Below are 24,746 nucleotides of genomic sequence, written 5' to 3' on the forward strand. Positions count from 1 at the left end.
ACCCGCCTTTCTCCTTCTGTGTTTCTGGCTTTTCTCTATACAAACAAAATGCAGCAACAAAGACTTTGCAAGCTTGTATTGACCCGAGTCAGAGCAAATTGCACCACACCTCTTCCAGGTATTGGATAAGCCGACATTTCATGTGCACTTCTTCACATCTTTATGAAGGATTTATTTCGTGTTTAAGCAACAGAAATGTGAAGCCTAATAAATATTCAATTTCCAATCATACTTGAAAGCATTTGATCAAATGCATGTGCAGTTTTCTTATTTTTAGAAATGTTTTTTTTTTTTAAAAAGACTTTGCTCCTGTCTCTTCATCAGGAACATTTCCTGGGATTACGTATGATTTGCATCTGAAAGAAAAATGTTCTAAGGTGCCAGATATACTTTCCCCTGCTTTTCTTCACCATAGCTGCTCCAACACTGATTGAAATTCTGAGGCCACTCTTTTATAATAATAAAAAAAGAACAATGAAGCTTTTAAAAAGGGTATTATAGATAAAACACCAGACATAAGGCGACTAGTATTTACTAGTAAGTTGCTTGAGGCCAGTTTGAATGCAAGAAGTGAAGCTACAGGGAACCAGGCAGAGGGTCTTCTTGGTAGTGGCACCCGCCCTGTGGAAAGCCCTCCCATCAGATGCCAGAGAGATACCGTATTTTTCGCTCTATAACATGCACCAGACCATAACACGCATGTCGTTTTTAGAGGAGGAAAACAAAAAAAATATTCTAAACGAAATAGTGGATATATGATTTTTGTGGTTCATGCTGTGGCCACAGACATGTGATCTGACAGTGAGTTTGGAATAGCCCAATGCAAAAATCCTGAGGATCCATGTGGATCCATGCTTTGTAACCACAGAGGAGGGAAGGAAGGGGAACCATGGATCCTCTGCTCACGACTGCAGCAGATCCCCCCCCCGCCACCCGTAGGCATTCCCTCCATAACATGCACAGACATTTCCCCTTACTTTCTAGGAGGAAAAAAGTGAGTGTTATGGTGCAAAAAATACGGTAAATGATTTTATGACTTTTCAAAGACACGTGAAGGCAGCTCCTTCAGGTATACAGGGCCGAGGCCATTTAGGGCTTCAAAGTTCAGCACCAACACTTTGAATTGTTGTTGGAAACCTACTGGGAGCCTTTAGGACTGTTGTATGGTCCTGGCAGCTGCTCCCAGTCACCAGTCTAGCTGCCACATTCTGGATTAGCACTCTGTAGTTTCCAAGTCGTCTTCAAAGGCAGCCCCACGTAGAGCCCATTGCAGTAGTCCAAGCAGGAGGCAGGTAGCATCTCAGCCAGCATACTAGATGGAGACGGTAGACAGCCACCTTGGATGCAGAATTAACCCGTGCCACTCTGGACAGCTGTGAGTCCAAAATGACCCCCAGGCTACACACCTGGTCCTTTGGCAAAACCAGAGTCCTGAGTTTCAGTTGTGTGCCGGACAGGGAGACCCAAGACAGGTGGTTAATAGAACTGGACATATGTTGGTTAAAAGGAATGTGTGTGCATGTGGTGAAAGAGTTTGGGGTCAGCACTTTGTCACGTGATAAAGAAAGGCGGGAGGAGTCGAGAGGAACCCAGTTGCTGTGTTGATACACTAGCAGCTTCTAACACACAAATGTGGTAGAACGTTTTCAGTGCTTGAGCTCACGAAAGGTCTGTTTCAGTTAACCTTCTGTCTGGATTATTTGTGTTTTTACTGGGTTAGATGGAGCTGTTTGTTATTTCCACTTAGCAAGACGTCAGCAGCTGCGGAATATTTATAATGTAATGTTGGTGGCGTACAAGATAATTGCATTACTGTTTAGGAAAGCAGTCGTCCACGCAGGACAAACACAGCAAGTCTGTCCAAATTTTCTCTCTGAGCACTGCTTCAGTTGTGATACAGTCTGCATTTGTTACTGCTGAGGCATCTGCCATTTTTCCTTTTTCTGTTTTTTTTTTTTTTTGAGCATGTGTACTTCTGTCTTCCACAGCGAGGTCAGCTTCAGAAGATGCTTATATGATTCCTCATTGTGAGACGGTAGCTGCTTGTCTCCATTTCTTCTCTTGTTCTTAAAAGCCCTGATCTTGCAACTTCCTCCCTGTCACGATGAATTACACACAAATAAGCAGCAAGCTTGTTTCTTTGAAAAGCTTTGGATGCTGGAAGTTAAGCAGCCAGCAGTTCAGTGCAGAGCAGTGGATTTTTGCAAATACGTTTCACAGAGATCATGGCTCACCAAGCTTTTATTTTGTTTTTCTTTTTTGCCGTTTTCGGCGTCGCACTCCCATTATGCATTTTTGTCTTTGGAATCGTACGCCCTTAATTTTTACAAAGTAAACCAGAGAGCGAGAGCTATTTTTCAAAAGCTGCTAAGACACAAAATGACACTTTTTAGAGAGCTGGTTGGCAAATATATATCAGTGCTCTCCATTTTGAGTGCTTTTGGCAACTAAGAGCTAAACCAAATGTGACATTATTTGTGCAATAATAAATTGCATGGTTGTTTGGGGTGGATTTTGGAGGGGAGGGAATTGAAGTCCCTGGGGGTGGGCGGGCAGAGAAACCATATTGGGGATTTGCCCCTTTCCTTTGCTGTCAGCCCAGCCCTGATAGATGTGTTCTTCCAATGGCCGCTGTTTGCTAGAATAAGCCAATCATGTAATTGATGGTTGTGTAAATGCTCTCGCGTATAATCTGGCCCTGACTTAACTCCCCTTGCTTTAAATAAGGTTCAGTCACAAATAACCTTTTAGCTAAATGGTAGCCTTACCGCTGTAGGGAAGAAATTTGATTCAGTTCGCATTCAAAGGCGGACTTGCTGAAATCGTGCATTCCAAAGCAGTATGCAGACCGAAATGCAGCAAACTTTCTAAAGTCGCCCTTCTCTGAATTTTGCAGTGCAGCTTTCCAGCCATGAACTGTGCACACAAAAAAGGAAATGCCTTGAGTAAAGGGGTCCATAATTACTTTAGGGGAAATTGCTTTGCCAAAAGATGTGTATGTTGTGGGGAATTGCACACAGATGTGCACGTTAAAAGAAATTCGCACTGAAATGCTAATGAATTTTCACAGGGATTTCTTGCTTTAAAAATTGCATGTGGGAAACTGAACTTCAGATTCGAAAAATGAGCAAGCTGAAATGGACTTATTTGCTCATCCCTAACTGTAGGGGATTGGGCTGAATTGTTTTGGTTGCTGACTAATTTCCAAATAAAAAAATTCCTTCCAGTAGCACCTTAAAGACCAACTAAGTTAGTTCTTGGTATGAGCTTTCGTGTGCATGCACACTTCTTCAGATGCACACTGAAGAAGTATCTGAAGAAGTGTGCATGCACACGAAAGCTCATACCAAGAACTAACTTAGTTGGTCTTTAAGGTGCTACTGGAAGGAATTTTTTTATTTTGACTATGGCAGACCAACACGGCTACCTATCTGTAATTTCCAAATGTATGTGTGGGCCTCTGTGTTCTTATTGGAAGTCAGATTCTTTGCCTGCCTAACTTAATATCTATCAGTGAATTTTCAGGGTTTTGGGCTGGGGTATTTGCACATCACTTGCTGCTTCTCATCTTTTCACCTGGGGTTGCAAAACTGAGGTACACTTCCTTTCCCAAAGTATGTACAGTGGTACCTCGGGTTAAGTACTTAATTCGTTCCGGAGGTCTGTTCTTAGCCTGAAGCACCACTTTAGCTAATGGGGCCTCCTCCTGCTGCTGCTGCCATGCCGCTGCCACACGATTTCTGTTCTCATCCTGAAGCAAAGTTCCTAACCTGAAGCACTATTTCTGGCTTAGTGGAGTGTGTAACATGAAGCGTATGTAACCTGAAGTGTATGTAACCTGAGGTACCACTGTACTTCTAACGATCGGGGAGGGGGGGGGGCTGACATCCCAAATCATGTTGAATGAAATGAATGAAAGAACATTCCATTTTCAAATGGAACACAGAATGGAATTCAGAGGCAGGGATGTCTAAGCCTCTGCATGATGCCGCCATAGGGTATGTCTGCCTCATATCCTTTGAAAGTGAAATGAAAAATGGGCACCTGTCACTGCAGCTGCAAGTTTGCAATGGCGGTTGCATCTGCTGAGGGTTTGGACATCCAAGTTTCCCAGAAAACTCCGTTGGGAAGCCTGCATCTGAAGAAGTCTCTGTGATAGTCTGCAAATTGGCCGGCTGGTTAATGTGAGATATGTGTTCATGAGCAGCTGAGTTATGTAAACTGCACTTTGTGGATGATAGTGGTTTGGGTGCAGAGTGCCTGGTGAAGTAAATTAATGCATGGATTCTACATTTCTTAGAAGTATTTTTTCTGCACTCTGGCCAAAATAAATGAACAAATAAGGCTCCCAGAGTGGCTTACAAATAGCAACAGCAATAATACATCCCTGCCCTCAAGCTTATAATTGCAAAGACTCGTCATAAAAGGAAAAGGGGGTTGTGAAGGAGGAAGAAAAGAGCAAACTTAGGTGCTCGTTCTTAGTTAAGAAATCTTGTCATCACCAGCTGGAATGGAGAGAGTTCAAGGAGAGTAGCCAAAATCTGCTAGCCTGACTGAAACTGCATCTCTGAGAAGTGTGATGCCCTCCATCAGCTGCAATGAGAGAGAGTATTACCAGTCCCTGGGTGGGGTGGGGAAACTTCAGTGCCACAACATGCAGCAGAGTTTCTGCTAACCTTCACTTTCTCAGTGTAAAGGCGAGAAGGGGGATGCTACCTGCATCCAGTTGGACACAATTAGAATTCTCCACATCATCAAGATTCTTGGTTCAAAGGAGATTTTGGTGAGCAGGGAGAGTCTGTGGCAGATAGACGTCAAGAAGCAGAAGAGGATGGAAGCCAAGAAGCAGAGATGAGTCAGGCTGGTGAATAGTCATGAGTGTCTCCCCCTCCTGCTGTGACAAGCGCCCCTCTCCCCTGGTATCCCAGGACCAGGAGAGGTATGAAGAGGGTGGAGCAGAGACGGGCATGTCAGCAGAGTCTCAGATTGCTTGGGAAAAACCCTGGAGAGAGAAGGAGACTTAGGTAGCTGAGGGAAGGTGAGGACCTTTAGTCTCTGCCTTATAGGGGCAAGACATACTGAGAAGAGTGGCTGTGCACATTAGGCCTGGCACCCCTGAGCAGGCCTTGTTTCTTCTAATAAAGAGTTAGCTTCACTTAGTCCATGTGATTTTTATTTTTTGCTGGCTGGCTCCTTGACAGGTAGTGGTCCTCACCATTGGTTCCACCTCTATCATCACTTGTAGGATAGGAGCTGCTCACAAAGCTGGTCTAAATCTGGTGTGGTCTTTGCTCCTCTCTGCCGCCTCCTGACACTACAGCAGCAGCAATGGGTTGGGAGTGTTTCAGGGTGGGTGAAGTTGGAAGTAGTGCCTTCTTGCATTTCACAGCAATTCTTCCTGCAGCTGCCATTGCCAGGAAGGTTGTAGGAGTGGGCTTACTAGCCCTAAACCCTCACTTTCGCTGTGGTGGCAACTCTTACAGAAGGGCAACTAAACCAGGTTCCTGGCAGGTAGTGGCATTGTTGCAGGGAACAAATGCCACTTAAGAGAGCCATCTAGGGAGCTTCTTCCTGCACCTCTTCCACATGTATCCCTAACCATTCCAAAAAATACACCCAAGAAGAAATGAAATTGGCCAACTTCTTTAGGTCCCTGGCTCTATGAACTAACAGAAGTAGAGTTTGTCATGGTTTTAGAGCTGTTAACCAAGCCCTCCCAGATGTTTTCGACTAGAATGTATGGATAAGGCTCTATAGTTGCAGCCCAAACATCTGGAGGACCCTGTATTAGCAAAAGCAGACTTGGAGGGACCAGTTCTGAGACCTTGCTTCATGTCTGCACAAAGGGCCATTTTGCAACATCCCTTACGTCCCTGCATGCAAGCAGCAGTCAATCTTTGACCCTTGAACCAATGCTGTGGTCTAGACTCGTGGTCAACAAAGATATATGCAAACATATTGGCAAGGTACCGGTATATATCTGTGATAGCACCTGTGCTTTATTGACCATCCTATGCCTAGCAAGAATGGATGCGCCATAAATGGAGGCATACTGACTCCACTGGAAGCATGTAGGACATAAGAAGAGCCTGCTGGATCAGGCCAATGGCCCATCTAGTCCAGCATACTGTTCCCAGTGGCCAACCAGATGCCTGTGGGAAGCCTGTACATGAGTGCAACAACACTCTCCCCTCCTGTGGTTTCCAGCAACTAGTATTTAGAAGCATTACTGCTTTCAACTGTGCTTGAGTGTTTCATTCATCCAGTCCGCTCTGGGCAGGCTGCAGAGACAACACAGGCAGGAGCCCCTCCCTGACTTCCTGTCCCAACATTTCCTGTTTCTAGGTCCCAAGTCTCTCCACTTAGTTCTAATACTCCTGATACATAGAACATAACAGAAAGATGTTGCTTATAGCTTTATTCATTTAAAATATCTGTTAATTACACCTTCCATCAAAAGATTCCAGGGCAGTGTATAAAAGTGTGAATAAGAGAGACTGTTTTTAGCAGTTGTCTCTCCTGTGTGTTCCCTCCGCTAGTCTTGTCTGTCTTCTTCTGCTGCTGCTTGTTCCCCTCCCCTCCGTACCCAAGAAGAGCAATATGCACTGGGGAGGGAAGGGAAGGTAGAGACAAACAAAGCTATTCTTAATTCAGGTCATGCTTGTGCCATCTGCTCTGTATCTATTTAAATGCTATCTGAGGAAAGCAGCGGTGCCACATTTTCTTCGTCTGTGTTTTCAAGTGTTTCCCCCCATAGGATCTCCGTTGAAATGATTGAACTCTATTTTGCGTGGGTGTTTTGGAAGTTGGAAGATTTCAGGTGGCTGATTTCAGCTTTGATGACTTCACGTCTTTAAAACGGGTGTTTTGGTGCAAGGCTTGGGTGCTAACTCAGGGACATCAGAGTGCAGGCTTTGCCTGAAGAAAGATCTCGAATTCTGTCCTTGGCATTCCCAAGTAGGAGATGTTTCCAGGTGTCCATTGGACATTCACCTTGATCTATTTGCACCGTTTGCTTTGCACTTGTATGGTGCTCAGCCTTTCTTTGCCACCATACCAGCGGAAGACTGACACAACTTCCTATTTCCTGCTACTTTGGGGGATGCTATTGCAAGGTGTGAACAGGGAATCCCTGATCAAAACTCCACATGCATTCCATAGGTCCTCCATATCACAATGGAGCTGCTGGATGAAATAACTTGGCAGAACTTGGTGTATTCAAAGTTGTGTGTTGGTGGTATTATTGCTGAATGAAGGAGGAGGAGGAGGAGGAGGAGGAGGAGGAGGAGGAGGAGGAGGAGAAGGAGTAGTTTGGACTTGATATCCCGCCTTTCACTCCCCTTGAGGAGTCTCAAAGTGGCTAACAATCTCCTTTCCCTTCCTCCCCCACAACAAACACTCTGTGAGGTGAGTGGGGCTGAGAGACTTCAGAGAAGTGTGACTGGCCCAAGGTCACCCAGCAGCTGCATGTGGAGGAGCGGGGAAGTGAACCCGGTTCACCAGATTACGAGTCCACCGCTCTTAACCACTACACCACGCTGACTCTCCCATCATAGGCAACTTCAGCTAAGATAACATTTAGAACATGTTGGGGAACGACAGATCCATCTGTTTCCATGCCAGTGCCGGATAAGCTAAACAAGCTATAGCTTAGGGCCCCACTTTCTTGGAGCCCCCCCAAAAAATGTTAAAGGAAAAAAAGCTGGATGTACATTTCCAAAATATAAGATAAAAACAAATGAAATAAAACCTACATACAGCAACAGTGTTTTATGTTGTGTATGGACCTATTAGGTCCATAAATTACCATATAGCATATATTCAACACAAAAAAACAGCAACAATTTGTTGTTGACAAAGGACAGCTGGACATATAAAGGGCCCCATTACCTTCAGTAGCTTAGGGTCTCATCAAACCTAAATCTAGCCCTGTTTGATGCCATTTGTGTTCACTCACAAATCCATTCTATCCTGTTTTTGCATTGATCTGTAACGTTTACAATATTTGCCTGAATATTCTTATGTACCTGCTTCATCTCAAAAGTGAACTTAATCTCTGTGTACGCATTTCTAAATGCGTTTCATTCTAACATATGATTTTTGAAATGCCATTGGGTGTGCTTTTGGGGCTGAGAACCATGTTGCAAAATTATGTTCTGATCAGCACATGAGCCCAGGAAGCATGGATCTGGTTAGTTCACATTGGAATTCACAGAGACTGATTTCCTGAAGCATTCCTAGATCAGCCGAAGATAACCATTCTGTGAGATTTGTTTTTTAAACCTGTGCCTACCCTCCCATTGAAATTTATAGCACGTAAAAATGCTCAGCCTGGGCTGGATTATGGCCCTGCATTTCAAGATGTTAACTGTGCAGTCCCAGGTATGTATTCTTTAATACAGGGATAGGCAACACGGTGCAATCCGGAAGTTGTTAGACTCTGACTCCCACAAGTCCTATCTAACAATGCCAAAGGCCAGGAGAGATAGGAGTTGTAGTCCAACAACATCTGACTGGCACCACAATCTTTCTCTAAATCTCACTGTCTCCTATGAAGCTTAAAGGTAAAGGTAAAGGGACCCCTGACTGTTAAGTCCAGTCATGGACGACTCTGGGGTTGCGGCGCTCATCTCGCTTTACTGGCTGAGGGAGCAGACGTTTGTCCACAGACAGCTTCCAGGTCATGTGGCCAGCATGACTAAGCTGCTTCTGGCGAACCAGAGCAGCGCACGGAAATGCCATTTACCTTCCTGCTGGAGCAGTACCTATTTATCTGCTTGCACTTTGACGTGCTTTCGAACTGCTAGGTGGGCAGGAGCAGGGGCCGAGCAACGGTAGCTCATCCCATTGTGGGGATTCGAACCACCGACCTTCCGATTGGCAAGCCCTAGGTTCAGTGGTTTAGACCACAGCGCCACCTGCATCCCTCCCTATGAAGCTTTGTTGTTGTTGTTTAGTCGTTTAGTCGTGTCCGACTCTTCGTGACCCCATGGACCAGAGCACGCCAAGCACTTCTGTCTTCCACTGCCTCCCGCAGTTTGGTCAAAGCTTACTGCCTAGTAATTATGTTTTACAACTGCAGCCTAAACCCCCCCCCATTAATAATGGTTTTTGCCATGCTTCTTTAGCAAAACACTTCTAAAAAAATGCATTTTCTACTTTCCTCAAAAACCTTGCTTTTATGTTGACAGTTCACGTAGCCTGCCCACCTTTAAAACACCTACATTTCCAAAGACCCTTTCAAGCATTGTTAGCTGGCAAATGATAAGTTGTGAAGGTTGATACTAGCTTGGGGGCACTCAAAGGATTGCTATGTGTGGCATCTCGCCTCATGTTAAAATCAGAGGACACATTTTCTTCCTCTCGGTCTGTATGTCTGTGTCTCTCTCACTCCTGTTCATTTCATAATAGATACAAAAGGATTAGGCTCATACTCCTGGATGGCTGTCCATTGACGTCTTCGATGTGTTTCATTTGCAATAATGTATGTAATTTATCTTCATGTGTACCTTTTTTTTTTTTTAAATGGTCAAGGGCTAAGTGGCCCTGCAGATATATGAGCTGTTGGACTGTCTTGACAGAATGCTGCCAAATATTGACACTGTAAAGTGTGGTGGGGAAGGGAATATATCAAATGGCTGCTTATAAATCTGAATGTCTAAAACGCATTTTCTGCTTGTTCGTAAGTAGTGTCTGGAAATCCCAACAAGCTTTTTTCTCCCATATATTTTAAGATGATGGTATTTTTTGTATGCCTAACTCTTATGTCTCGTCCTTCGTATTTGGTGAAAGTGATGGCATTTCTGAGAACTGTTAGATACGTCCGTTTGTTATGATTAAATTTCTTAAGAATGAATAGACTTCTGTGGGATTGTTATTTTTTTACAATGGAAGAATCTTAGCTCCATGTGGCCCACTTATTCCACTCGAGTGTAACAAAACTTTAATATTTCTTAAAGGTAAAGTTAAAGGGACCCCTGACTATTAGGTCCAGTCGTGACCGACTCTGGGGTTGCGGCGCTCATCTCGCTTTATTGGCCAAGGGAGCCGGCATATAGCGGTCATGTGGCCAGCATGACTAAGCCGCTTCTGGCAAACCAGAGCAGCGCACAGAAATGCCGTTTACCTTCCCGCTGGAGCGATACCTATTTATCTACTTGCGCTTTGAGGTGCTTTCGAACTGCTAGGTTGGCAGGAGCTGGGACCAAGCAATGGGAGCTCACCCCGTTGCGGGGATTCGAACCGCCGACCTTCTGATTGGCAAGTCCTAGGCTCTATGGTTTAACCCACAGCACCACCCGTGTCCCTTATAAACCGCTTAGAGGTTATCAATTAAAAAGTTAAAAACAAGTGGTTCAAATCCAATTAAAATCAGCACTAAATTACAAAACTATCTTAAGGTGGAAGGTGGAATACAAACTGAGTAAATAAAGTAACCTATTTTTTCCATACTCCCAGTTGGCCTGTTCTGACAGCTCATAGAAGGCTGCAATCGGTTTTTTACTTGAAGTATGCCTTCAACCTCATTCTTTGTACCGTTGGTGTGATGCAGCTTTCTACATTGTCACTTTGTTTGCTTTTACATCACCTGTGACACATCTCCCAGTATCTGTAAATGACAGGAAAGAACAAGGTGTTTAAATTGCCAAAGAACAAAGCCCTCCTGAACAAAGGCTTTATTTATTAGCAAAGCAAACAAGCATCAGTAATCTGCCACTCATGGCTGATTAGGAGGTATGTGGTTAGCATTCAGGTAGCATGTTTTTTCCTCGGCAGAAGGATATGAGACTGATGTTTTTGGGATCTTGTTAAGGAACGAGCAGATATCTGCTGCCCCTGCTCCTGCCAACCTAGCAGTTCGAAAGCACATCAAGTGCAAGTAGATAAATAGGTACTGCTCGGGCGGGAAGCTAAGCAGCGTTTCCGTGTGCTGCTTTGGTTTGCCAGAAGCGGCTTAGTCATGCTGGCCACATGACCCGGAAGCTGTATGCCAGCTCCCTCGGCTAGTAAAGTGAGATGAGCGCCACAACCCCAGAGTTGGCCACGACTGGACCTAATGGGCAGGGGTCCCTTTACCTTTACCTTGGCATCTGCCTAGGAACTGCCACATTCCGCAGATGGAGAAATATTTCTAGAGCAGGTCTGGGCCCCTCTGTGTTCTCCCAAATCCCATAACTACTCTAAAAGGGAGTTAGGAGGGCACCTCTACCTCAAGGGTGGTTATGCGCCCTGCTTTACAGAGGATGGTTCTCTATTTGAGAGCTGTCCAGTCTGGTTTAAAGATAAAAACCCATAAAAAGTCAGAGCAGAAGCCCACCAACAGTTTGCAGCTAGCAGCAGCTGGTCAGCAGACATGGGGGAGTGCCTGGTGATCGGCTTATTGAGCATTTACCCTGATTTGCTTGCAGGGAGGTTAGATTGGGGTTGCCAAACAGTGTCACTTAACTGTCTGGGAAAATCTGGACGTATGGCAATCCATGTCAGAAGTCTAGATTTTGGCGTATTTCCTTAAAAATAGCTCAAAAACTTCATTCAAGCTCAAGAACTTTTGTGTCCAGGTTTTTCATTTTTGAAATATGGCAACCCTGGGTTAGATGACATTGTCTCAAAGCAGACAAGATTCACCCCAGCAGTCTCTATCTCTTGCCTATTTCACCTTTTGCGTAGCCATGACAATGTAAACTGTTACTCTCTTTTTATATCATTTTGCATTGTTTGTCCTCGTTGGCTGTGTGATTACTTTAAAAATATTTGTTTTTACTTGCTCCTGGAAATCTCTTCCTGGTTCCTGTATTAGTGATGTTAGATTTTTCTGGGTTCAAGGTGATTTTGACATTTTTGGATGTCGAGACGCTGTTCTGATCTTTACTCCTGTGAAATGCCAGAACGAGAGGACACAGTGGTTCAGCTCTGTTGCTGTGAACAAGTAGCTGCGTGAACAAAGGAGTTTATACATGTGGAGATTTACCCTTTTGTCAACAGCACCAAAAACCAGACTCTGCTGTGCCTTGATATTATATAATAGCATGCTTGGTTGTCCTATGTGATAATACCTTATAACTTACATATTGATCGGAGGGTGCTAGTCCTAAGCTGTGAGTTTGCATTGATTTGTAGCATACAGTACAGGCACCCTGAATATGGGATATTGCACCAATCTGTTTCAGTAATGTTTACCGGGGAGTTCGTGCCAAAAATGTAACTGAAGAAATGGTAATTATTGGTATAACTCAGCAGACTGAAATAACCTAAACACCAGGAATGGATTTGGCACAGCATTTCCCCACTGCAAGGGTGAGAAGTAAATTCTGTATTACAAACCTGTTGGAAAGGGAACGGTGGTGAAGGAAGGATTGCATTGTTTTTATTGATTTGTAAAATGGGTTGGAACACTAGAACACAAATTGCTCTCAAGATGATCCTCGGCTCAGACTAATTAATTGATGGCAGGTGAGGCTGGAACATTAATTGCAAACAATATATCACTGATTCATGGTCATTCTTACTGCAGCTGCTGAAGCAAAGTGTGGTTTTCTTCCAATTCTGCAAATAGCACAAGGAAGTCAGGGTGGTGAGGTCGTTTCAGTGTGTCAGACTAGGATGTGGGAAACCTGGGTTCAAATCCCCACACGGCCATTGGATGAAGCTAACTGAGTGACCTTGGCGAACCCTCACACCCTGACCTACTTCACAGGGTGGTTGTGAGGATAAAATGATGGTGTGTGTGTGTGGAGAGACTGTGTGTACCACTGAGCTTCTTGGAAGAAAGGTGGGATATAAATGTTATAAGCAGTTTAAAAACACAAGTTGCCCCCAACTCCTTTGTAACACTATTTCACAATTCCCCTCTAACATTTATGCAACTAACCTAACACTTATCCAATGACCTATTTTGACCCTATTAGAAGAAAAAAAAATGACAGCAACAAATTTATTCTTATTGGCCAAAGACAAAAGGTTCAGGTGAAAGAGGTTGGAGTGTAATGTCCCCTAAGCCGTTTAAAGTTTTTTAAAACTTGGGACTTGCCTCTGTGAAGCAAGGATCTTGCCTCAAGTGCCATAAAAAGTGTCTCTCCCACTCTCTCTCTGTGTTTATTATAATCTGATACCCACTCAAATGCAATAGTTTTCTGTGGTGTAGTTGAAAAATTTGGCCGTAACATACTGAGTGAAAGCATGCCAAAGCAGCCTTTTATTTCCTTCCTTTGAATTTCCTGCTGTGGTCCAAGCAGGCAGTTTGTTCTCTGGCTATAGTATGCATTATGCACACCCACTGTATACTGTAATAACACCTGTTTATCCAACTTTCATTATTTCACATGAACTTCTTGCCATGGTGTTGCAGTATGAGCCAAGGGGTTACGGTCCCAATGCAAATATGAACAAGCAGCACTTATACTACAATGGTGCTTTTCTGATGCCAACACCAGGCTTGGAGCACTTGATTTTAATTTTTTTTTTTTGCACATTTCCATCCTTTTCATAATTCCTGGCACACAGTCTGGGAAGCGCTGACTTAAATGGACTTCCCGCTATTGTAACTAGTCAACAAATCACTCTGTTATGATATGATTTTGTTTGCTCGTTTGTTTGAGGCGCATCGCAGGTTTACAGATAAAGCAATTTGAGATGAAATCTAAGAAACCTTGCACAACTTTGGAAGGAAGAAACCCTGCTCCTATTCCAGTGGGGAGCACCTGCAGGATACCAGGATGAATTTTGAATGAGTTCCTTAAAAATGGTTTGAAACAGTGTCATGCATTATTTAACTCCATAAAGCATTTTTTTAATGTGACTTTTAGAAAAGATACTAAAGAATCAAACTGTGCTTTAATGGCCTGAACTGTGCATTACCCCCACCTATGAGAACATTTTAATGCCTTGATGAATCAGTCCGAAAGCAAACAGTAGTAAAAGTCTCAGGCTAGACATGATTTTGCTATCCGCTCTGCTAATGTATGTAGCAGCCTTAATGGACTTATCTTCATCTCTGACTAGGCATATATAGAGCTATTACAGAAGACATTAGATAATCCTAGGTTGTTAACAGTTACAGCTTTGACTTTATCCTAGTAATTTTGCCAGTTATTAAACAAGCACCAGCATGGGTTCTTCCACATTGGCTGGGGTGTACATTGAGATTCATAATGATTGCCAACCAAACGGCTGCTGTAAAATCTGCAGCAACTATCTCAGAGAATATCCTTTGGAGAGAATGAATAAATCTTGATTCTTTTTAGGAAACCTGCAGATTAAACGAATAGATTACAGCATGATGAATAGATAGCCTTACATGTGCGTTCCAAAAGCTTCCATTTCAGTCTTACTGTCTCACAACCCCCTTTCTCTTCCTTCCATGAATTTGACACAAGTGTGGAATCTATTGGCTTGGGGCATTGGGGGTTGGACTTCCAACACCACAATTCTATTATTCAAATATCACTTCAGCCATGAGCTTGGTAGTCAACCTGACATAAGATACTCTCCTCTCACCCTTGGCTACTTGGTACCTAAGGCTGCATGCACACAATATATTAAAAAAATTGTCCAATAGCACCTTAGAGACCAACTAAGTTTGTTCTGGGTATAAGCTTTTGTGTGCATGCACAATATATTTAAAGTACATTCCCTATCCCCCAAGAATCCTAGGAACTGTAGTTTAAGCACACTGGGAATTATAGCTTTGTGGGGGACAAGCAACAGGGTTTGGGGGGTCAGGGATGTGCTTTAAATGAAAGCAGCCAATGTCTGGGAAGAATAACACCATAAAGATGACCGAGTGTGACGTGAACCACATAATCTATTTTGAATATGTCTTCCATGCCTTTTTCGTTGAATGACTGCCAAGGTGGCTTACAATAGATTGCAAAAATACAAGAGAAAACAAAACAGAAACTTCTCCAAGATGCACACACACAACGCAAAAAGCCACGCTGGACATGAGAAAACATGGAAAGGCACATAGATTCCTCAGGAGTTACCAAAATATCACAAAGTCATGATGGGTAAGCTTCCCAGTTCTCCAAATTTTAGCTAGCTATACATAGAGCAAAACTGAGAGTAGACAGCAGGCAAGGAGAAGCTTGGTATAATACTAAAGCCACACGGCCTGCAGCTTTCAAAGCCTTAAAATGGAGCACAGGCGGTGTTGCGGAGACTTAATGGCGTTGGCCCCTGTGGAGCCATTCAGCCTTCAGTGTGTGCAGGGCAGTGGGGCCAGGAGATGAGGAGCAGGGCCAACAGGTTCATCCTCACTCTTCCTCATCATGTGAGGGGTAAAATGCCTGAAGAGGGCATTGATGTTTTAGGAGTTTAGGCCTCCCCCTACCCTGAGAATCCAGGAGAAGATGCAAGGGAAGGAGTGCTGTTGCCCGTGTGTAACTTCTGCGGGCCCACACCAACCGTGAAGCAAGCAAGCACGGGGGTCCAGAAGGTAGCCAGTTTGCCACACCTCATGTCCATTGCCCGAGACATTTTGATCAGTTTGCCTCACGAGCAGGCGGACCGTGGTCAGGTTACGCCCCGTTAAGGCGTATCCCCGGTTCCCAGTCATCATGCTTCCCCCTTTCTTCCAGACACCTCCACTTGGGGTCCGAGACCTGGACTTCTCATGGGGCTGGTGCAAATGTGTTGTGATAGTGGATATTCCCTGTGCCAGTTTTCCCAGTGGACATAACTCCTGGATAAAGGTAGAGGTAAAGGGACCCCTGACTGTTAAGTCCAGTCGCGGATGACTCTGGGGTTACTGCGCTCATCTCACTTTACTGGATTCCAGGTCATGTGGCCAGCATGACTAAGCCACTTCTGGCAAACCAGAACAGCACATGGAAATACTGTTTACCTTCCCACCGGAGCGGTACCTATTTATCTACTTGCACTTTGACATGCTTTTGAACTGCTGGGTTGGCAGGAGCAGGGACCGAGCAACGGGAGTTCACCCCGTCACGGGGATTTGAACTGCCGACCTTCTGCTTGGCAAGGCCTAGGCTCTGTAGTTTAGACCACAGATTTAAGAGAATGAAAAAATTACCCAAAATGGGGAAACTAATACTTGGTACTCTCTCTCTCTCTCTCTCTCTCTCTCTCTCTCTCTCTCTGTGTGTGTGTGTGTGTCTCAGACACAGGGCTTTTCCCCCAGCCAGAACTCAGTTTTGGCACCTCTCAGGTGGGCACGGAGGGGGCAAGGCAGGGGCACGGCACAATTGGGCACCGCTTCCCCAGGGGACAGCACTTACCATGGGGCCTGCAGTGCGCCCGAGCCATGCGTCTCTCCTGGGAGTGACTGGGTGACTTGGGCACCTGCAGGCGCCGTGCCCCTCAAAAGGGTGGCGTGGGGCTCGTGTTTGCCTGCCGCCTTCCCCTCAGCTGGAGGGCAGCTGAGGGGGAGGCGGCAGGTGGACTCCATGCAGGCTCCTCCCAGAGTGCTCTGCCTGGGTTGCCCTGCCCCTCCCGGGTGCCTGAGCGGCTAGGTACACCGCTGGCGCCGTTATAAGAGAACAAGGGAGGCATTCATGGTGAGTTCTGGCACCTCTTTTTCTAGAAAAATATCATGTGTGTGTGTATAAGTATATGTATATATGTGTGTATAGAGAGAGAAAATGGGGCGGGGGGAATCCCATCTGTGCTATACTTTTAAAGTGGTATCATATCACTTTAAATAGCCACAGCTCCCTACAAAGAAACATAGAGTAGTTAGGGTGTTGAGAATTCTTGAGAGACGCCATCTTCCCCTCTCAGAGCTGCAATTCCCAGAGTGGTTTCACAATCACTCCTTCTCCCAAGGGAACTCTGGGAATTGGAGCTCTGTGAGGGGAAGAGATGTCTCCAATCAACTCTCAGAATGCAAGGAGGCAGCCTTTAGCTTTTATTTTTTATTTTGACAAAGTAATAATAATAATTAATAATAATAATAATAATAATAATAATAATAATAATAATAATAATAATGTGCACCCCACTCCCAAGACCATTCCATTGTAACTAGCCAACCTCCCAAAATTTCAACATCTCTTTTGATGGTTTGGCCCTTTTCCGTTTTAACAGTACAAATTCTACAAACACCCTCCATATCTCCTCAAAATCATTTCTCCTGTGTATTCCCCATCTTACCTTAATAGCACATGTTAACTTATCATTAATAGCTGTGTACCCCACAGCCTTTAGCTCTTGGCGAAGGCTTCTTTCTGGTGTACCTCGGCGCCACCTATTCAGAGAATTTAGTGCAAAGTTTGCTGCCGCTCAACGATTTTGTCTACTGAAATAACCACGGGGTGAACCCTGCTGAAGTGAAGGCCTTCTAAGCGAAAGCGCATGGAGGTTATTTCTTTGGTTTGCTTTTTCCAGATTTAGCTCTATGTGAAGCTCCTGTCTGTAGCTGGCTATCTCTCTCTCCTTGATTAATGTGAGCTCCTCTCTTGCCGCAGTGCTCTTGGCTCTTCTCTCCTGAGCCTGTCCAAAAGACTGCTGCTTTAGTAATTTTCCTCTTTTACTCCCCTGACGGTCACTTCTCTTCTGGTGGCCTTCTTTTTTTTTTTTTTTATCCTTGAGACAATAAAGCTCCTCTTCCACCCGCTGTGCAAAACGTTTTCCTCACAGTGATGGATGCCCTTTCCTCGGAAGGATACTTGGTACATTTTCTCCATCTTAAGAGTCAATAATAGCCCTTAACAGACACCTGACCAAGTCAAAGGAGCCTGATAACATCACTCTCATGGATTTGACCACACCTGCCAAATTGTTGCGTACATTTATGGACCCAACATAAGTATAGGACCTGAGGTAAACCACAATCATTTTCCTCATGAGACATATATGCTCAAAACAGAATGAGAACATTGTCCTGTGTAAAATCAGAGCATCTAAACCAGGCATGTCCAAAGTCCATTTCAGTATACAGTGGTACCTCTGGTTACGAACTTAATTCGTTCCGGAGGTCCGTTCTTACCTGAGGTGCCACCTAGCTAATTGGGCCTCCTGCTGCCGCCGCGCCGCAATTTCTGTTCTCATCCTGAGGTAAAGTTCTTAACCTGAGGTACTACTTCCGGGTTAGCAGAGTCTGTAACCCGAAGTGTTTGGAACCTGAGGTACCACTGTATGTCCTGGGGTAAAATCCTAAAACAACGTTGATCGGCCCTCAACAATGTTGATCGGCCCTCACGCATGTTCATTTCATCAAATCTGGCCATCTTTAAAAAAAGTTTGGGCACCTCTGATCTAAATCAAGGCTCTCCAGCTGTGGTCAGCAGGCCATGGGCGTTCTGTGAGCTTCATTCAGGTGGTCCATGGATTTGTGCTTGAAGATGGAAAGTGGCACATCTGTGGGATTAAATATTTATATATTTTTAATAGCTATTGCCTTTTTTATTTTTATTTTTCTGTATTGTAATTTGAATTCCAATTGTCATGCAATATGGAATAAGAAAAAGAAGCATTAAAAATACAATTAAAAACCAAAAACATCTAGCACAGTGCATTACGATTGCTACAGCAGGCTGAAAAGCCATGGGGTCTTCCAAGACCCCCAGCAATTCTCAAGTGGTCCATGGGGGAAGAAAAGTTGGGGAATCGCTGATCTGAATGAATTTTAGTAGGCTGAGCTCCGTGAATGAAATAGGGACCAGATGAAAGCTCCAGAATTGGGTATAGCTGAAGACTTAAATCAAATAGCTTCTCCTCAACCTGCCAAATGCAGCAAATGTCATGTGTTTAGTGAGTCTTTCCTCTTCGGTTTGGGGTAGGTCTGAACTCGTCCTGCGATGTGCCCCTTGTAGAACAGCAAATACTCTGGGCCATTTTGCAGGTAGCACCCATAGAACAGAAGTGAGAAATTGTTGTAGACAGTGAATGACAAATGAATGTTAAAAAAAGGGGAATGTAAATAAGATTTGTGAAATGATGCTTGTAGAGGCCACTTTGCTCATGCGGAAACCTTGGTGAACTACCACTTTGTCATTGTCAGGAAGGAACTTTTGATCTACGAAGCTGTTTCTGTTCTTATTGTCTTTTTAGGCTCAGCGCTTCTGTTCTGGGCTCCTGAAGCCCATCTCTGTGTTACAACCCTGTGCGGGTTTCACTATCGTGGCTCCTCGCAAAGAAGCCTTGGGGTTTTACTTTTGTGAAAGCGATGTACAAGCTTAGTCAGGCTCAGACTGCATTTTTGTTGTTGTTTAGTCATTTAGTCGTGTCCGACTCTTGGTGACCCCATGGACCAGAGTACGCCAGGCACTTCTGTCTTCCACTGCCTCCCGCAGTTTGGTCAAACTCATGCTGGTAGCTTCGAGAACACTGTCCAACCACCTCATCCTCTGTCGTCCCCTTCTCCTTGTGCCCTCCATCTTTCCCAACATCAGGGTCTTTTCCAGGGAGTCTTCTCTTCTCATGAGGTGGCCAAAGTACTGGAGCCTCAGCTTCAGGATCTGTCCTTCCAGTGAGCACTCAGGGCTGATTTCCTTCAGAATGGATCGGTTTGATCTTCTTGCATTCCATGGGACTCTCAAGAGTCTCCTCCAGCACCATAATTCAAAAGCATCAATTCTTCGGTGAGCATCAATTCTTTCCCGCCGGAGCGGTACCTATTTATCTACTTGCACTTTGACATGCTTTCGAACTGCTAGGTTGGCAGGAGCAGGGACCGAGCAATGGGAGCTCACCCCGTCGCGGGGATTCGAACCGCCAACCTTCTGATCGGCAAGCCCTAGGCTCTGTGGTTTAGACCACAGCGCCACCCAGGTTAAAGGGTGGTTAAAGGGTGCTTTAAATGATTGGTGTGGCTCCATATCAGTTTGGATTTCTTCCCATTTGATCCCATCCATCCTTCCTTCCTCCAATCCATGGCCTTGCTATCCATGCATCCACTCAAGATCTTTCGAACCACCTTCATTCCCTCTCGCTCACTTTCCTTTCTCCCACCGTTTCTCTTGCCCATTTCCTGGGACGTTGCTACACTCTGTGTACTTTTCAGATTAGTTTTACTGGATCCAGCTCTCGTACTTTTACTCAGATCCCTTAGAAAAGCAAAGTGAGCTTTCATGTTTGTTTTCTCTCTTTATGCCTGGGGATGGGGAGACAAGTGAACAAAGTACCGGTGACCCATGGCACTCACTCAGAACTCCAAATGTGCCCATGGAGCCGAAAAGGTTGCCAACTCCTCTTCTGCATAATCACTGGCAACATAAATGTGAAGAAGACAAGCAGAAAACCGAACAATGAAGCGTTCTGCTCGCTACAACTTTTGCTTGCTTTCCAGTGAGACTAAGAACAAAGCCCTTTGTCTGAATCTGACAGGAGTATCAAGATTTATTGATCTGAGAGAGAAATCTTTTTAGAGATAATGTTTCACCTTGAGAAGTAATACAGTATAGCATTTCACCAACAGAAGAAGCTGTTGCATATACTGTTACGTAAGTTCAGGATTATATCCATTTGAGCAAATTAGGCTGGCACATTAGTTAATGGGAAACCAGACTAGCTCTTAAAAACAATGTTCACAGGGGTTGTTTATGTGATCGGGGACTATTTGGAGGTTGTTTAAATAAATTTATGACCTTCCAAGTTGGCAAATAATTTGTTATCCTGCTGTGATTTCCTTGCGCGTGTTTTTTGAAATTAGGTTTTCCAAATTGCTTATATTTTGGGATAAAGCAACGAAAGCAGGGCAGCACCAGGGAATGGGACTTTGTTGGAAATAAAATATGATGCTATACCATAATAGTTTAGAGTCAACAATAAATGTGTTACATACAGGAGGCTCGATGTGTTTGCATTGTTTTCAATGCATTTAATCAACAGTAATCAAAACTGTATGTAAAACTTTATAGGATTAATACTTTGCCATCAATACTGTCCAACTTTATTGCACCCTTTTAAGGTTGGTCATTATTAACACCATTTTACATTTGATAAGAGAGCAAAGGTTGGACAGGACATCTTTTAGGGTTAAGTTTAACTCTATATCTGCTGGGTTACACTCGTTTTTTTCAGTCGGAACATTAATTATCTGTATAGATGTTTCACATCTGATTCTAAATTTAGTGTGGGAGATACCATATGATAATCAAGCCAAAGCAATCTGCATCATGTAATTATTTCATTGAGGGGTAATCAACACAAATAACATCTGGGAAATGTTCAGGTGCAGATCTCCAACAGGTGGACCCAATAGTGTGAGGTTAAATCCCAGAAATTTGTCTCTACGTGCTTTGTCATGTTGCATGAATGAGACCGTCAAAAGTAAAATCTGTAAAATCTTGCTTATTGTGGTTGGCCCTCAGTGCAGATGTATTAAGGTATGTAGGGCCTTATAACCCAACTGTATGCACATTTACTCGGAAGGAAGCCCCATGTGTTTTATTGAGCCTTTGTCTCAAGTAAGTGTGTTTAGGATTAGAGCCTGAGCTAGTTACGGCTTTAGAGGTTAACACTAAGACTGTGACAAATGTTTGCCTGTTTCAGTTTTCAGGTTGAAAAGAGGGCTTTGGGAGGGTGAGGATATTTTCTGACACCACCATTAATGCTAACTTTGTCCCCCAAAATGGTTCATTGCCCTTCCCCTACTCTTTGCACATAATTATTTGCTTCTTTCTATTTTATTTCTATTAGGACTTCATCCAGTCATGGGATCTCACCCAATCACAGTCGTGGTTCATATGAACATGATGATGTCCATGATGCTAAGCAGCTAATCACACTGGGCTTGTGCTGATGTTGCTGGGGGTACGCACAGCCAATTTGCAGGTAGGGAGATGCTTCCTGGACTGGTCATATGAGCAAACCTAGCCAACCAGGGTCAGGAAGGGCAACAAAGATCTATTTAGCTGGAGGGCAGTGCTTCGTGAGCAGCCAACCTATCTCCTTTTCAGTGCTAATGAAAGCATTCCCCCAAATTGCCCTTTTGCCCAGCCATGCCCTTGCTAAAACCAACACCTTGAATTGCTGCCACTGCATTTTGGGAGAGCTGTAAAAAGGATGGCCCTTTGGCTGGTTCATGACCTTAAGTTTATGAAGGCATATATATGCAGGACCTAAAACTGTCCGCTATTCCCACTAGCAACAGTCCGAATCGTAAAACCCAGGAAGACGGATTTCAAGTATGGTTTATTTGCGCTGTCTGCAACTTCAGTAGCGATCATGTCAAACCAGTGAAATATTCTCCTTATAGGTGCGAACGGGGCCACAATGCCATCATCCCTGTCACATTGACACAAGCTGTATGTTTAGGAACGCTTAATGAATTGCATTCTTTCCCCCTCCTTCCCTGACTGACACATCTTATTGTCACTTACCATTTCAGGAAGTCCTATAACCTTGGGCCCTCTACTTGCAATGTCACTGTCTTATGATTAATGAACATAATGTGGCAATTTCTGTTATGGAATATGTTCTGCGAGAGCCAGCCCTTACTCCCATAACAGTGGGACAAAAGTGCATCACTCAATACATATCTATGAACTGTATTATGACTAATTTTAGTTACCAGCCAGGATTCTTAAATGGCAGTGATTTTTGAAGATTAGCGTTTTAGGGTTGCCATCGTTTTGGTTTTACTAATACTGGATATCTGGGTGTGGCTCAGGATCAGACCCAGTGCAGACAAACGCAGCTGGGTCAGGGGCAGAGCCAAGGCAAAACCTTGTGGGTAAGGGAAAGAGCCAGGGCAGGATTTTGGGTGTCAAGGTCAGAGAGCAGCATTTGGCAAGTATTTTCAGAAGCAGAACCTGGATTATCCTATTTCTACACATCCCGGTAATAGTTAGATGACAGAAGATGGTTTTACAGATTAGACTAGCAAAATACTGGTTGGTTGACAATCCTTTTTGTTGTTTTTTTTGCAAGTCATTCCCAATGGCTTTATTCCAAACCTGAAAAAGAATTACAAACATCAAATTCAAAATCCATATTCGTTTTGTAACATAAGCCTATTACATAGTTGACTAGATTAAAATATACCTAATTGCTATAGACTTCCCTTTTCTATATATAAATGCAACACAATTAGAAATATTGTATTAGAAATTTTTATAAATTCCCCTATACCTTCCACTCCCCTTCACCCATGTGTGATCTCAATATTTTTTTTTACTTCTTCCATCTTGTTGTGTTGTTGTAGTTTAATAATTATCCAATTATTCAATTGAGTCTTTTGATTCTTTTATTACTTCCTTGCTTACCCCTGCACATTTTACACATTATCTATTAATATTCCAGTTCCGGAACCATATTTTTGGTTGGTTGACAATCCTATGAGCATGTTGCTTTAGCAAGGATGATCCATACAGATCTCTGTGAGTGGCTTGGTTTGACGGATCGGGTCCTGCATTTGCAAAAGGGTGAACACACCCACATCCGTCACTCTCAGTAGTGACTGAAGTCTGGTTGATGACTATGTCTATAGCCTATATAAATTGGGCATTGCCAAAATTGACCATGTGCCTTGGGATGGGCGCTGTATCAGGACCTCTTCCAGCAGATGGTTTGTGCTGTCAGAGCTGGCTGCGCTGCCAATATATTTAGCTGAACCGTGTACGCTTGTGTGTGAGAGGATCTGTGGATCTTTTTCTTACTTATGGACTTCATTGCAGCAAACTGGTCACAACCAATGTTGGCATACATGACTTTGAAGGGGAATTAGGCAGCTATATGGAGAATAGGGCCACCATTGGCTATTGGGAGCACTAGAACCTCCAGATTCAGAGACATTACTGGTTGGTGCTCAGGAGGAGCATCAAGAGCTGACTATTGTCTTCTAATCTCTAGATTAGATTACTGCAACGCATTATACATAGAGCTGCCTCTGAAGATGGTTTAGAAACTTCAGCTGGTGCATAATTAGGCAGCCAGGTTGCTCATCGCCGCAAGACGGTTTGAGCACATAATGCCAATACATTAGTTTCCAGGCCCAATTCAGAGCAGTGGCGTAGCGTGGGGGGTGCCAGGGGTGCCGGCCGCACCGGGCGCAACATTTGGGGGGGCGCATTTGGCCGGCCCTCCTGGAGGAAGCAGGAACCCCACTGTCCTCGGACCTCCTCCAAAGGCTGGCGGTGGGGCGGAGAGACCTTCTCCCCGCGCCAGGCTTCGGAAGGCTGTCCTGAAGACTTGTGGTGAGAGCAGTGGCATAGCGTGGGGGGGTGCAGGGGGCCTGCTGCACCTGGCGCAACATTTGGGGGGGGCGTGGAAGAGACTCGAGTGCTAAAATCCACGGGTTAGGGGGGCGCAAATTACTTGCCTTGCCCCGGGTGCTGAGAACCCACGCTACGCCACTGATTCAGAGTACTGGTTTTTACCTATACAGCCTTAAATGGCTCAGGACTGCAATATCTTGAGGTCCGCCTCTCCTCATATGAACAGACCCTGAGCTTACAATCATTATCTGAGATGCTTCCTCGTGTTCCTGCTCCGTGCAGGTAGCAACGTAAGAAGGGGCCTTTTCTCCAGTGGTTCCCCGTTTGTGGAATGCTTTCCCCAGAGAGGTCCGTCTGGTACCTTCATTGCATATGTTTAGGCACCAGGCAAAAAACATTCCTCTTCTTCCCAGGCCTTTGGCTAATTAAAAAATCTATAGCCTTTTAAACTGAGAGAGTATTGTTTTTGATTGGTACTGTACTCTGTTAAGCAGTTTTGTATTTTTATATTGTAAACCACCCTGCGGTCCTTGGATGAGTATAGAAATTTAATAAACAAATGAAAAAGAAAAAAATATCAAAATTTATGCGCTGCTTGTGGATTTCCCAGAGCCACCTTGGGTGGCCATG

General features: G+C 44.2%; 1 long non-coding RNA gene across 3 annotated transcripts in view; it reads left to right on the forward strand.

Moving 5' to 3' along the window:
* Positions 1–16,422: 16,422 nt before the first annotated feature.
* LOC310714437 overlaps positions 16,423–24,746 on the forward strand; it is a 69,738-nt gene continuing 61,414 nt past the window's right edge. The window contains exons 1-2 of one of the 3 annotated variants that reach the window (XR_014529764.1): positions 16,423–16,514; positions 21,598–21,732. This is a non-coding gene — a long non-coding RNA (uncharacterized lncRNA). Of the gene's footprint in view, positions 16,515–17,656; positions 17,779–20,128; positions 20,400–21,597; positions 21,733–24,746 lie in introns of those variants that run through there. The other 2 variants (XR_014529765.1, XR_014529766.1) reach the window with 2 other exon arrangements.

Source organism: Podarcis liolepis (genome assembly GCF_965112155.1).
Source record: "Podarcis liolepis genome assembly, chromosome: 8".
Taxonomy (NCBI): domain Eukaryota; kingdom Metazoa; phylum Chordata; class Lepidosauria; order Squamata; family Lacertidae; genus Podarcis; species Podarcis liolepis.